Here is a 15,065-nt window from a genome sequence, read left to right as displayed (position 1 = left end):
TTCAGGTTTGTGAAAGGCAGATCATGCCTCCTGAACCTGATTGACTTCTTTGAGGCAGTCACCAAAGCCGTAGATGAGGATAAAGTGGTTCACACAGCCTATCTTGACCTCGCCAAGGCTTTCAACACCATCCCCCATTCTGGAATTATAGCTAAACTCAATAAACTAGGCATAAATCCCTCCGTCACAAGATGGGTTGCCAACTGGCTCACTGACAGAACCCACACTGTAAAAGTTGCAGACTCCAAATCTGACCTCAAACCAGTGACAAGTGGAGTACCACAGGGTTCCGTCCTGGGACTGCTCCTGTTTGGTATCTACTTCTCTGAAGTACAGGCTAACACAGAAGGCCTCTGGCTAATGAAGTTCGCAGATGACTGCAAACTAGGAGCCATAGTCAAGTCCCCAAATGATGTGAACATCCTACAGAAGGGCCTCTCTGAGACAGATGCCTTGTGTCAGAGCCATGGCCTCAAGCTCAATGCCAAAAAGTGCAGTGTCATCCCCTTTGGTAAACACTCTGTACCCATGAACTACCACATAGGCAGCAATCTACTTAACACCGAATGCGTGATAAGAGACCTTGGGACCCAGGTGGACAGTAGTCTCTCCTTTGATAGTCACATCACCACAGTAGTGAGGAAATCCTTCTACATGGCACACCTCATCATAAAAGGGTTCTCATCCAGGAAAAAAGAGGTCACCGTTACCCTCTACTCATCACTCATTAGACCCATTATGGAGTACAGCGCCCCTTTTGGAATGTACCTCACAAGACATCTGCAGCAGCTGGAAAGGCCACAGAAGTACCTCACAAAGAGGATTACTGGACTCAAACAAATGCCCTACACTGACCGCCTCAAAAAACTCCAGCTTTACTCCGTAGCATATCGCCTACTCAGAGGTGATCTCTGCCTAACATATAAAGCTATGTCAAACCCAGAGCTGTTGGACATGCTGCACCTAAAGAAATCCCAATCCCTCAGAGCTACATGCTCTAGGGACCTAAACCTTGTCATCACAATAAACAGGACATGCTGGAGGGATAGATTCCTATCTCAGAGACTTCCCATACTCTGGAACAGGCTACCCATCTATTTCAAGCAAAGTTCTTCATTAGCACTCTTCAAGAAAAATCTTGACGAGTGGATGGAAAATAGTAAATACACCCCGGGGATCACTTCTGTGTGTCTGCTCATCAGTGGCACAGGAAAATAACTTGCTTGGGTGGTGTAAGCCAGGGAACCTTGTTGTCTAGGCTTGCGTAGGCCCCTGGGCCAATAGCCTAGTACCTACCTATGAACCTATGAACCTATGAAAATATCGGGTCATTTGTACTGCATCCTAATTTGAATCTGAACTGCTCATCTCCCATCTTGCTTTCTACTACTCTGCATATTCATTTATCAATCACTTCCAGAATTTCATGCAATGTGACAAATAGTTTGATAACTTTGCACTGTCCACAGTTATGAATGTCCCTTTTGTTCTTGAGCACTGGCACTAGTCTATTTTATTTATTTATTTATTTATTTATTTATTTATTTATCTACATGTGTTAACCAGGTGGTGGCCAGCTGGGTAGGTAGCCCATTTTCAGTGGACACCCAGAGAGTAAAGCTCTAGTGCAGTAACAAATTAGTTAAGAATCAGTAGTCATGAACATAAATAGGAAGAAAAGCATTTAAGATAGTTACATAAGAATACAAGTACTAATGTATACAAAATAATAGCAAACAAAAATGCAATTACACAAAGTTTAATAATAAACAGCATGTGAGGTATACGGAGCATAATACAGTAAAATACATAGAAATACAAAATCTATCATACAAAAAAATTGTCAGAGAATAAGCAAGCCCATTTGAAGAAACATGAGTTTATAAGCACTAGCTGCTTAAAGGTGCTGAAAAGAGGTACATGATAAGGGGGATTGTGAAGTATAGGAAAATGAAACTATCCAGGAGCCATACAAGGGCATAGCCAGTTACTATTGAGATGATCTTTTAGGTTTTTTTTTTAAATTATGACATGCTGGGATTTTTTTATACGTGCTAGTCAGACAGGATATGCCATACTCTCTACATTGCTATGAGTACCCTCCTGAGCCATCTCTCCTCTTTCTCACAAAACATCTTTATCATATCTGCTGTGACCTCATTTGAGCCTGCTGCTTTCCCTGATTTTGTTTTCCTTAATGCTGTTTTCACTTCTTCTATGGTGGGCTCCTTCTCTTCTCTCACTGTAGGCTTTGTCTGGGGCAGTACAGCTTCTGTGGGTTTTTCTTCATGCAGAAGCTACTGGAAGGTCTCCTTCCATCTGCCTTTGATGTACTAAAAGTTTAAAAGTAAGGCACTGCATTTCTTGTGTGTCTGATGAAGCAGCTTGATATGCTGCATAAGCGCTTACCATTAAACAGAATTATTTTTATATGCAATATGTAGCTTACGAAATACAGACATATCCATCTGAAAAGCACTACTCCTCTGTGCAGATATATTGCAAAGTAATATTCTCCCTTCTGTGTTCAACATTCATCTCCACTTCATGTTTCCCTAGCTTTACAGTTGCCAGTGGTGTAGATTCAGAGCTGTCAGCCCAGTGAAGATGCAAATTAGGTTTGAACTCATTAGAATAGCTGAATCCCCCCAAAAATTGGATCTGTGTAGGGATGTAAACATAGTGAAGGTACTCCCTCAGTGTTTGCATTTATGGGATGGCAAATGTCAATGCTTACATCAGGTGGATGTGTCAGGTTAGACTTGCAAAGTGTTACATGCAGTTCTGTCATGTTTGGAAGTGCAAGTAAGCAGTGCACAGTTCACGGGTTCTGTTTCATTAATATTGAACCTCCTCTTCTTTTGTTGGCAAATTGTGTTTTCTCTGTCAGGCTTTTAGTATTGTTTAGTATAAAAGAAAGAAAAGAAAAAAAAGAAAAAAGGGAGAAATAGTTGAAATGTGGAAAAGCAATCTATGATATACACAGTAGAAAATGTTAGTACACATGAGATATGTCTATTTAGATCTGAATTTCAACTCCCACTCCAATGCACCCTCAGAAAACAGGATGGGTGCCTTATCCTTCTTTGCCACACAAACAACTTTGCAGCAAAGAACTGAAGTCATTCATCACAAAACCAACTGCAACAGAATGTACACTGATATCAAACCATAAACTATTTCCACATTTATTATTATATTTGGACATAGTGCACTTAGTGATCACACAACCTGTTATGATTATTGCTGCCAAATATACAGCTCTGTCTTACCTTTCTGTGTTTCCCGGTCATTCATCAGTTATCTTACCAGTACTCTGAGACATACAGTCTGTATGATGTGCTATATCATTGCCCTTAAAATATGTGAGGATATCAACTGACAATAACATGATATGCATTCGCCAACAACTGAAGGGAAGTTTGGATGGCACAAACAGATAGATACTGTGCTTTTGGGGGAGGAGCAAAGGTGAGTTACTCTTATGGTACATACAAGCATAGACTGATCTTCTGAGGCGAGCAAAGGTGAGTTACTGTTATGGCACAAATAAGAATATGTTGCTCTCCTTTTTTGCATCCTGCCTGTTGTTTGATCTTCTGAGAGTTGTGAAGTCAGAAACTGTAATGTGTATCTTTGCTTTCTAACTTTTCTTGTCAGTGGTTTCTAGTACAAACACACGGTGCTAAACTAAGGGCATGAAGTGATCATCAGTACTTTTGAGAGGTACAACTGTGTGAATCTTTGATTCCTGAGGTCTACTACTTGCTAATGGACACATATAAGTCAAATAATCCTCTGTTGTCATATGTTATGGCAATGTTGGTACAAATCTCCCACCTTTAACTTGCTTACTGTAACAAGTGATGAAATACAAGGATATGCCATAATACTATTAAACAATACATTTCAGGTTCAGGACTTACCTTGTAAATGCAGCAGTTGCCACATTGTTAGTCCAGACTCTGTCTGATGCAAGCAATACACAGCCAATAAATAGAGAGGTAAAGGTTGTGTGAGTTGACTTGCATCAATGTTAGTATATGTATTTGAGTAGGAGGAGCTTTTAGGCCCCAAGCTGGTGAGTGAGTGTGCTATACGTTGTCTCTTAGCCAATGCAAGTGCAAACTGAGCATACCTATGTCTGTCTACACTTGTAGCAGATGGTGGTTCTGCCTCTGCCTCCTCATCTGCCTGTATTTGTGATAAACTTGATATTGGTGATGTGGTGTCCCGCTTCCCCTTGCTGATCCTGCTGCAGCTATTTCATCAGGATTATATTGTGTAGCATAGCACATACTGTGAAGATTTCTGTACATGTCCATACATTGTACTGTAGGGCTGCTTCAGATGTATCTGGGCACTGGAACCATGATTTCAGCAGCCCAAACATATGCTCTATGCCATTTCTGGTTTGAGCGAGCTCTAAATTGTGTTATTCTTCTGTGGGTGTGTCATCAGCCAGAGTTCCAGTGCATAGCCTGCATCCCCCAATAAATGACCCTTTGGGGTATCCCCCTAGCAAACAGTGGTACAGCTGGGATGTGTGCCAGATATGTGAGTCATGGTAACTGCCAGGGTTGCCAGCACACATGTCCAAGATGATTCGATTGGCAGCATACAAAACTTGGAAGTTGATAGAGTGGTAGCCCTTTCTGTTAATGTAGAGCCTACCCTGTTCCCCAGGTGGAGCCTTCATTTCTACACAAGTGCAATCTATGCCACCCAGTACTGCAGGGTAGTGCACTACCTGATAGATCTGCTGAATATTTCTGGCCCTCTGCTCAGAACTATGAGAAAATATATGTGATCACTGGCATGTTAGAGCATAAAATCCAGCAACTGGTGGAGGATCAAGCATGCTGATATCTGTGATATTCCCAGCATGTCCCCTCTTAGTCTTTGAAAGGTACTTATAGCAAATATTCTAAGGGCTACACATACCTTAGTTTCCACTAGGATGGGTTCTCTTCGGTTGGCTCTGGCTATGAGTTGAGGGTGGCAGAGGTCATACAGTTCATGGAGTGTGTCCCTTTCCACCCTGTAGTGCTCTACAATTATCATATCATGTTAGTTGTGATAAGTTAAACATGGCCTTAAAACTCTTCTCCTTCTGGGCTGAAACCTACTGGTAGCAGCATTGGCTTCAGTCTCTAGCACAAACAAATGGATTAAAGTCACAGCAGTCCCTAACACTCTATCTATGTAGACTTTCCATGGCTGTACTCTAAAAGTTTTGACATCTGCAGGAAAAAACAGCATGGAGTCTACATGGATGCTTTATAGCTTATTGAATAGCTCCACCATGTTGGATTGGTTGATTAGCACATAATTCAACAAGTTATGCTGTATTTCGCATGTATGAAATTCAAAGACAGATGCAATCCATTAATAATCTACACCATTATAAAAAGGCAAACGTAGCTAGCCAAAATGATGGTGAGGAGAGTTGTATAATTTTTGAAAGACTGCAAAAATGCTTTGTCTTCAGGAAATATTTTACACAGGAGTACTGAACTTCAACAGGTATGCTCCCATTTTGACACCTACATACTGCACATGCTGGAATGTATTTAAGAATATTGTGAAGCAAAGGCTTTTACACTTTTATCTGTATGCATTAGTTAAGAAGTGTTCTGATGGCATGGTACTGTTTGTCAAGTCATTTCAGAAGTGCACATGCTTGACAATACATAAAAATGGAATGCTGTCTGATAAATATGTACAAATGTGTGAGGGACATGTCCTTTGATAGCACATTTAGAATTTCAAAGAGGTTTTGTTAACAAAATGAGTCATTTGCCTGCTCTTTTGTTTTGGGGTGGGGCAAGGATGAGTTACTGTTATGGCACAATCAAGATTGGACTGTTCTTTTTTGGGGGGGAGCAAAGGTGACTTACTGTTATGGCACAAACAATGATATGTTTATCATGTTACTCTTCTTGTTTTGCATCCTGCCTGTTGTTAATGTTTCACATCTCTAGACTGTTTTATCTTTCTGTAATGGGTAATACTGACTGGCTACCTGTTTTGTTTTATCTGGAAACATTTTGTAGTTATGTGATACTTATGTGTATTATACGTCTGTTGTCTTTTAGGTCACTTACAATAAGTATGCCAGTCAGGTGTATCAATCCAGGTAGACCTCCCTTCACTAATGCTGAAAACCAAGTCATACTCAATGGGTTTCGGCAACATGGTGCTTTTCTCCTGGAAAGGAGACAGGGAGATATGGCCTGTGAATATGGCAGCATATTGTTCATGATGTCAATGTCTTGGGCAGCCATGGCAGAACAAATGAACAGGTTCGCCACAGGGCCACTGACAGGATGGCATCTGCAAGGAGGCAAGCAGCTGCTGTGGCCCATGACCAGATGGTTTCTGGGGGAGGGCCTGTTAGGGAACCACCACAAACCCCCAATGAACAGTTCCTGGCCAATCTGAGAGATCCAGACAGCTCCCAGGAGAGTGCAGTACAACATGTCCTGGATGTGGGTGCAACACCTTCTGAGACAGCAAGCATGTCCTAGGAGGAGCCTCCAGGTAACTGTTGATATCTCAACAACTGAATACTGTTGTATAGTAAAACAACTGTAATTAATAAGTTAAATCTGTATAACATGTCTTTTTTTGGGAGGGGGGGGGGTTGCTACAGTTATAAGCTTAGTTTGGAGTTGCCAGCCACATTCCTGTTCAAAGTTCCATTAATGCACATATACAGGGGTAAATGCATTACCCTCTGTGTTACTGTTAATTGTGATGCTGTTGCCCTTACCTGTTGATTAACTTCTTCCAGGAATATCTGGAATACAGTGCAGTATGTCTTCCACAGATCGTAAGCCAAATATTTTTATGTCAGTACTGCTGAGAAATTTAAATAAATATTGTCGTCTGTGAGATTAATCTCAGGCATGTTGTGTATATTGCTGTACTGTCTGTAACAGTGGTAGCACTGTTAGATTGTTAGCATATATTGCACTATAGTAGTGCAGGTTCATAGGTTCATAGAGGTATACTAGGCTAACGACCACAAGGGCCTTTTAAAGCCTAGCCATGCATCCCAAATCTCTGACAAGTTCTGATACCCTTGGTAAGTGTAAGCTTGGGCCTGGGAGGTGACTTGACTTGACTCTCACAAACATCTCTACAAAAATCCCAAATCTGAACCCTCTGTGGTCTCCACTGAATCTACTTAAGGGGTCCCCTTAACAAATGGCAGGAAGAGCAGACTACTAGACAGGTTTGGTGAGAAGATTTGTACCTCTGCATCCCAAGACATGATAGCACTAAATTGCCAGTTCCATATGATAAAATACTTGGAATCACTTCAAAATGAAATGATAAAATTTTATTCCAAAATACAAAACCAAAGAGTGTTAATGTATGTGTATTGTGTTTCTTGCTTTTTATCACAGGTGATCATAAGAGTGGGAGTGTGGGCCTTGTGGCACCTGATGTCAGTGATCCACAAACTCTGATGATGATGGTGGCCAAACTGAGGCATAGTTGGGGGATGCAGAGGTTTAATCTGACACAGATGTTGACATGCAGCCATCACTTGAATTTCCATTGGTCACAGCCAGTAGGCCTATGCCTACCCAGTCCACTGAGTCCACAGATATTGGACAGGTGGAGCTTGAGGAAATTGGTAAGGGAAGTACGGTACTGTGGCATTAGTGAGTGTTGAGTATTCATAGGGGTGCTCGGAGGAGGCCTGCTGTCCCTCCTCCATCTGGCGCAGGTGTCACATTCTGTGACACTCAATGTATGTTTAGGGCCATTATGAATGTGCAGGCACTTTTCCATAGGTGCTTTAGACAAATGCTCAGGGTTGTGGATGTGGCACAGTGTGACATACATGACTGCCTCCACTGTATTGCTTATTCACTGGATCGGATGAATGACACATTGGAATGAGGGGTGTCTGTGATGGATCAATGAGTGTCTGTGATTGGGCATCTGCTGAGAGGGTAACAGCATCCTTGTGGGGGTATGTCAGTCACATCATCTGCCATCAGCCAATGTAGCCATGACCAATCAAGTTCCCATAGTGTCAGTAGTTCCACTGGTCCATCAGTGAGTCTGCTGTCCACACCCAAGCATAGCAGGCCATGGGGTCATGTTCCTGGGTGCTCCCATGAAAGGAAGTTGTCCAGCAGACATCAGTCACATTCAGGTAGTAGCACTCCATCAGACTGTGGGCATGGATGTGCCAGTGCAACTCCTGGCAGAGTCAGCTGCCATGGTTGAGGATGACAACGATGAACTGCCACCTCTACCATACACAGCACACACCTGTCCAAAAGACCAAGATGTAGATGTAGAATAGAGCTTGGCTGTGTTCATGCAGACACTCACACACCAATTTCACCTGTAGACCCTACAAACACACACACAACAGTTACTCAGTTTGTCACGCTGTCCATTTGTTGTTTTATCCCAATGTCTGTCTTCTTCTCCTTCTACCTGCCCCCAAACAAACAGTGCAAGTGATGATAACTCTGCCATATCCCTGTTTTCTATCTTTTGGATTCAGGGATACAAAAGCTGTGCCTGATGTATAGCTAACTTAGTGCTTAGTATATCTTTATTTGTGTTGTTGAACTGGTCATTGTACCTTTGACTTATATTGTCCTGGAAAGTTAGACACTTCATAGCATCAAAATTTAACAATGTTATAGTGAATGCTCTTGTAAGGGTGTTGAGGTCAGAAACTGCAATATGCATCATTACTTTCTGACTTCTCTCTTTAATGATCTTCTAAGACAAATGTATGGTGCACATCATAAGTCATACCATCATATTCAGATCTTAGGATTGCATGACAACACTGTAGCCAAACCTCATTATAACAGTAACATAGTATACTGCTCTCTCTTGTATGTACCTCTGCAAACAAATGCAGCAGGTGGAGAGACCACAGAGCTTTCTCAGGAAGATAATACAGGGCCTGAAAGCCATGCTATGATGTATGTAGGTAGATTAAAAGCCATGTCACTGTCATCTGTTTGGTATAGGATATAGTGACATCTGGCTGGCATCCATGCCGGTGTCTGACCAAACCCTGGTGGGATGACTGCATATCCAAACATCTGATATAGCTGATGACATCAGCAGTATCTGCTGAGAATGATAATAACAGTGTCTCACATGCTGGGTAAAAGGCTCTCTGTAATGTCAAGCAAGAGCACAAATGCGCAGCCATGCACACACACACTTGACTGCAGGGAGAATAGAACCCCTACCTAAGTACACAGACTACAGAACATAGTATATAACGCAAGTGCCATGGCACAATTCTGACTTTTTGTAAGACTGCAGCTGAACTTGTACATGACATCAGCAGCCCATATGTGAGACAAGGTATTGGCGGGTCTGCACAGGTTCATAGTTTCATAGGTTCATATGAGGCTACAACCATAATGGCCCTAGGTTCATAGGTTCATAGAAGCTTACTAGGCTAATGGCCTACTTATCAAGCCTACACAGGTTATACCATTGTTCCCTTATAAACCAAGATATGTAGTCCATATATGCGAATCCATGATCAGCACTGGTTGACCCTGTCTAAGACTGACATAAGTGAAACCCCAAGGGTAAATCTACAATTTTCCATCTAATTGTCCCAGTTATGCTTAAACAGAGTCATTGAGGAGCTCAGTTTCATGTAAATTGGGAGTTTGATCCATAGGAGTGGCAATCTCTGTGAGGCATATCTGTCTCTTCAGTATGTCCTGTTGATGTTGCAGACAAGGTTAATGTCCCTAGACTGAGTGAGTCTTGTTCCATGTGATTTGTAGAGGTGCAACATTTCTGTTAAGGCAGAGTTTGAGACTACTCTGTAGACAAACGACAAATTGCCTCCCAGCAGTCTATACAATATAGAGTACAATGATAGGTTCTTCAGTCTGTCCACATAGGTGATGTGATGGAAGTCAATGATTTTCGTATTAAGAAACTTAGGTTCATAGGTTCATAGATTAGTACTAAGCTAACTGCCCTTGTGAGCCATTTTAAGCCTAGTCAATTATCCCTTGTGAGACTCAAACCCTGCACCTTGTGTTTGGAAGGCAAACACCTTAACCATTAGGCCACCCTCCCAACTTCTGAGGTCTCTCCAGCTGCTGCAAGTGTCTGGTGAGGTGCCAGCAAAAGGAAGTACTTTACTCTATTATTGGTCTGATGATGAATGAGTACAGTGGAGTTATAACATCCTTAGCACTGGATGCTCTGCCATCACTTATGAGGTGTACAATGTAGCGGGCATTCATTACCACTGTGGACATGTGATGATCAAAGGTGAGGTTGGCATCAACCTGCATTCCCTAATCTCTCCCGATTGGGTTAGACCATAGGGGGTTATTATTAATAGTGTAATTTGCGGGGGCTTCTCCTTTGCTGAAAGGGATAATAGTACATTATTTTGGGTTAACTTTAAGTCTGTGGTTTTGGCACTAATCATTTATGTACATAAGCACATTTTGTACTATGCTGACATTGTTTAGGGATTCAATAATTGCACCCAGTTTCCAATCATCAGCAAAATTGTTGAGCCACAGGCCATCTTTTTTCACTTGATTTACTCAGGAATAAATTCCAAACAGTAGTGGCCCAGCACAGACCCTCATGAGACACCACTGATAACAAGTCTGCTGGTAGAGGTGGGATCTCCACCTATGACTGTATGAATTCTGTTGATGAGCCAGTTAGCTACTCATCTAATGATGTATGTGTTGATCCTCAGTTGGGTGAGTTCCACAATGATGCCTCGGTGGGGGATTGTGTCAAAGCCCTTGGCCAAGATGAGATAGGCAGTATGTACTGATTTGCCTTCATCCAGGGCTTTGTTGACACTCTCAAAGAATTCAACTAGGTGTAACAGGCATGATCTGCCCATGACAAAGCCAAACATGGTCAGGTAAAGAGTTTTAGGGTCACTAATATCCTTGTTGATAAGGTCCAAGATGATTCTCTCCATGGTCTTACAGACAAAGCCAGCCAGGCTTATGGGTGTATAGTTCTCTGGGTCAGATGACCTTTCATAGGATGTGACCTTTCATAGGTTAGTACTAGGCTAACTGCTCTTGTGAGTCATTTTAAGCCTAGCCAATTATCCCTTGTGAGACTCAAACCCCACACCTTGTGTTTGTTAGGCAAACACCTTAACAATTAGGCCACCCTCCCACTTGAGAGACCTCTTCTGTGCAAGGGTAGTGTAGCAATCTTCCATGTCAGTGAGTACTAGGTCAAGGACCTTCAAGCCCCTTGTGGGAATGCAGACTAACTGTTCTAGAGCATTTGTGTTTACAAAGTGCAGGAACATTAGGTCGAGCATGTTTGAGGTATATATGTATCCCAATTGATGGAATGATAGCTAAAGTTACCCATGCCTCGGGTGTTTGGCTGCATTATGAGTCACTGAAGTAGGTCCGGAATGGCACTGTGTGTTTTTTCTAGTGCATGTTGGTGGACCTGTAGGTAACAATGACATGGAGGGGGGTTTCCTACAGTTAGTTGGACTTGGAGTAACTCTAAGGAGTCATACTGCTTATCCAGTCTTGAGGTGTACTTGTCTTTTATGAATGTGATAAACCTCCTCCTTTGGTTCTTTCATATTCATTTTGTGGCTTGAATGTGTGGAAGGCATTATAGCCTTTTATGGCTGGAGTACTCTCTGTTGCCCTAAACCATGTCTCTGTGACTGCACAAACATCAAAATCTTCCCAAGTAAGAAGTACCTCTATTGAGTGTAGTTTCTGATTTAGACTCCTAGCATTAAGCAGTATAACCCTGAGTTTGTCTTTTGGGGATATTTTTACATCAGGAACTTTATTCTTATGGCATTCCTTAAAAAAGTCACTATGGGGGAGGCAATTCCATTCATCAGTAACCAAAAAGCAAGAGGTGACAGATGAAGACCATCCCTGGCAAAGAGGCATGGTCCATTCACTATATCATCTCAGCCTGACAACTATTGGATCACCCTGGAGTAACACCAGTAGCTAAGGCAATTGTCAAAGTTGATAACTCTTTTGTTTGTATTGAGGCATCATTCTGGGTGAAGGTGGAATGCTGCTAGGGCTATGGACATACCTGTCTGGGACACATAATCTGAGAAGTCACTCATATCTCTCTTCATATAGTCCAGTGAGGTATATCTCAAATCATTTACTCCAACATGGAGTACGGCAGAAGTGTAATTGCGGTTGTTGTTGAGAGACTTGAATGTGTGCATGACTTTGTGGATTCTGGCACCTGGCAGCCAGCTGACTGTGACTTACTCTATGTACAATCTAATGAAGGTGACACCTGTGTGTCTCACTATGGATTTGCCTATGATCAAGAAATTGGTATTGAGATGTTTTGCCTTAAGGGCTTAATGTGAGACACTGATATGGTTGTTTTTATGTCTAGTGGGCTCCGTTGGTACTTTCATGTGTGCAGAAGCTTTGCATTTGAAAGTTCTCTGCTCTTTCGGTAAGCTTCTAATGAGTACCTCTGTGTATGTGGGTTTATGTGTTATGCACTTGGTTTGTTGAGGAGTTGAAGTATGTTTGATGACAACCTGTTTGAGATCTGGTTTGTGGTTACCTGAGAGAGACAGCATGTATTCTGGATTCACCGTATACTTGTGTCTTTCACATATTGTATTGGTAAGTTTTAGGAATACATGGTTATCACTATACATGAGGCAATGGAAAACTAGCTGTGTAAAAACACAAGATCCTAAGCATATTTAGATGATCATTGTTAGCAGAATGATTTTGTGAGCAGCAACAACTGGGCCTATCTGTGAGGGACATAGGTGCCAGCCCAGAGACTGCAATAGGCTCCCACTGCATGTGAAGCAGTGCTCCTCAATGGCCCTGTTCAATCATAACCTTGACTACTGGTTGGGTAATTGTACAATTGCCTCTGAGTTGGTACCTATATCCATCATGGACAGGGCCAGCTGGTGCTTCTCACAAATATGCTCTGCTAAAAACAACCATCCAACTATGCTCAATAAGGGTACTTGTGTTTTTACACAGCTAGACTTTTACATACCCTAGTGTTATTAGGCTAGTAGCCTCATATGAGCCTATGAAGCTATGTGCCTATGCAGGCATCACAACTTGTTGAATCCCACATGACCTGCTGATGTCAACTACTATAAGTTCAATTGCACTCTTCTATAAACCAGACTTAAGCTGTGGTGCTTGCTTTGGGGGAGAGGGGGTGTGCATGTATGAGATGCTGATTGACATTACAGAGAGAATTTTACAGCAGCATGTGGGACACTGATATTTTGTCCTCAACAGACACTGCTGATGTCATCAGCTATAAATACAGAGTTATGTGGTTTGTGTACTTAGATAGGGAGGGGTTCTATTCTCACCTCAGTCAACTGCGATTGGGGGGTGGGTGTGTTTGTTTGTGCTCTTGCTTGACATTACATAAAGCATGAGATACTGTCATCTTGTCCTCAACAGACACTGCTGATGTCATCATCTATGTTATATGTTTTGGGTATGCAGCACTCCCATCAAGCCAGGGTCAGAGATTGGCCTATGGGCCAGACAGAAGTCACGTCATCCTATGCAATAAAGTTTACAGCGACATGGCTTTTAATATATCCACATACATCATGGCATGTTGTGTAGGCCCTTGGTTATCTTGCTGAGAAAGCCCTGTGATATCTCCAGGTGCTACATGTGTCTGGTGAGGTACATGTAAAAAAGAGCATTATACTCTATTAATGCTGTAATGAGGTTTGACTAGTCAGTACAATCCTTTCATACAATTGTAAGGTGTCGATATGATGGTGTGACTTATGATGTGCACAAAATAGGCTTTCCATAGCAGTGTGGACACTTAGTGGTCAATGTTCAGATTGCTATCTAAATGTGTTCCCAGTGCTTGCATCACAGGGTTTCTGGATAGCAGGACTGTTGTCAATGCTGTGATTAACATGGAACTCCACCTTTCAGATGGATAGCATTACAAACACGCATTCCTGCATTTATTTGTAGATCGTATGCCTTTGTCACCATTAAGTTGTGTGTGTTAGCTCCTCCTGTACTATATTGTCACCATTGCTGGAATCAATGATTGCAAACAATATGCAAGAATCAGCAAATTTGGTAAGCCAAAGGCCATATAATTTGGCCTGAACTGTCAAAAAATACAGTTCATACAGTGAAGGGCCAAGAATAGATCCCTGGAGTTTGCCAATGGTGACAGCTCTAATTGTACAGGTTGATTCATCAACTGTCAAATGATGTGTTCTGTCAGTAAGTCAGTTGTTTACCCATCATCTGATGTAAGGTGTAATCCACAACTTGGGGGTTTTCTCAATGATAGTTGCAATGTGTGATTGTGTCAAAACACACGGCCAGATCACAATAGGCAGTATGCACTATCTTACCATACTGCAGGCCTATCACATGGAATCAATGTGCTGTGACAACATCAAAGATCACATGTGGCATGACCCAGCACATATACTATCATGATACTATGGAATGCACAGTTCAACACTCCCTCCACATAGCCTTTGTTCCTGTACAAGGGTGTACATCAGCATCCATCAACCTGAGTTGGGGGAGAGCACCTGATACATGCATGTACTATAGAGACATCCTGACTTTCTTGACTGTGAGGAAGACCAACATGTCATCATGGACCTCGTCTGTATGTATACTAGTAATAATCTAGGTATATGCAACAGACCTGTGTGAGTTTTTACTGCTGCATCATGTCCATTACATCTGATAGATGTCCTCAAAGCGGTCATTGAGGGCATGCATGATGACAAAAGTGTTATCTTGTGGATCTTGAACAGGTGAAGGGATATGGCAAAAAGTCATAGTGTGGTATTCAATCAACACTGTCCCATGTGGCCATAAACAGCTATATCACCAAATGGTTCAACCAGTGTATAACATACGTGCCATCTCACTATGTTGAAATGTGTGATGTGACATATGTCTAAGGTCCAGTAATCAGGTCAGTACATCAGGGGTGTCTGCTAGGCCCTTGCCTGCAGCGTATTTAAGTGATAGACATCACAGATGACAAACACA

This window comes from Protopterus annectens, chromosome 4.part0 (genome assembly GCF_019279795.1).
Source record: "Protopterus annectens isolate FY-2018-M chromosome 4.part0, PAN1.0, whole genome shotgun sequence".
NCBI lineage: Eukaryota > Metazoa > Chordata > Ceratodontiformes > Protopteridae > Protopterus > Protopterus annectens.
Note: the sequence above shows the minus strand (reverse complement) of the source record.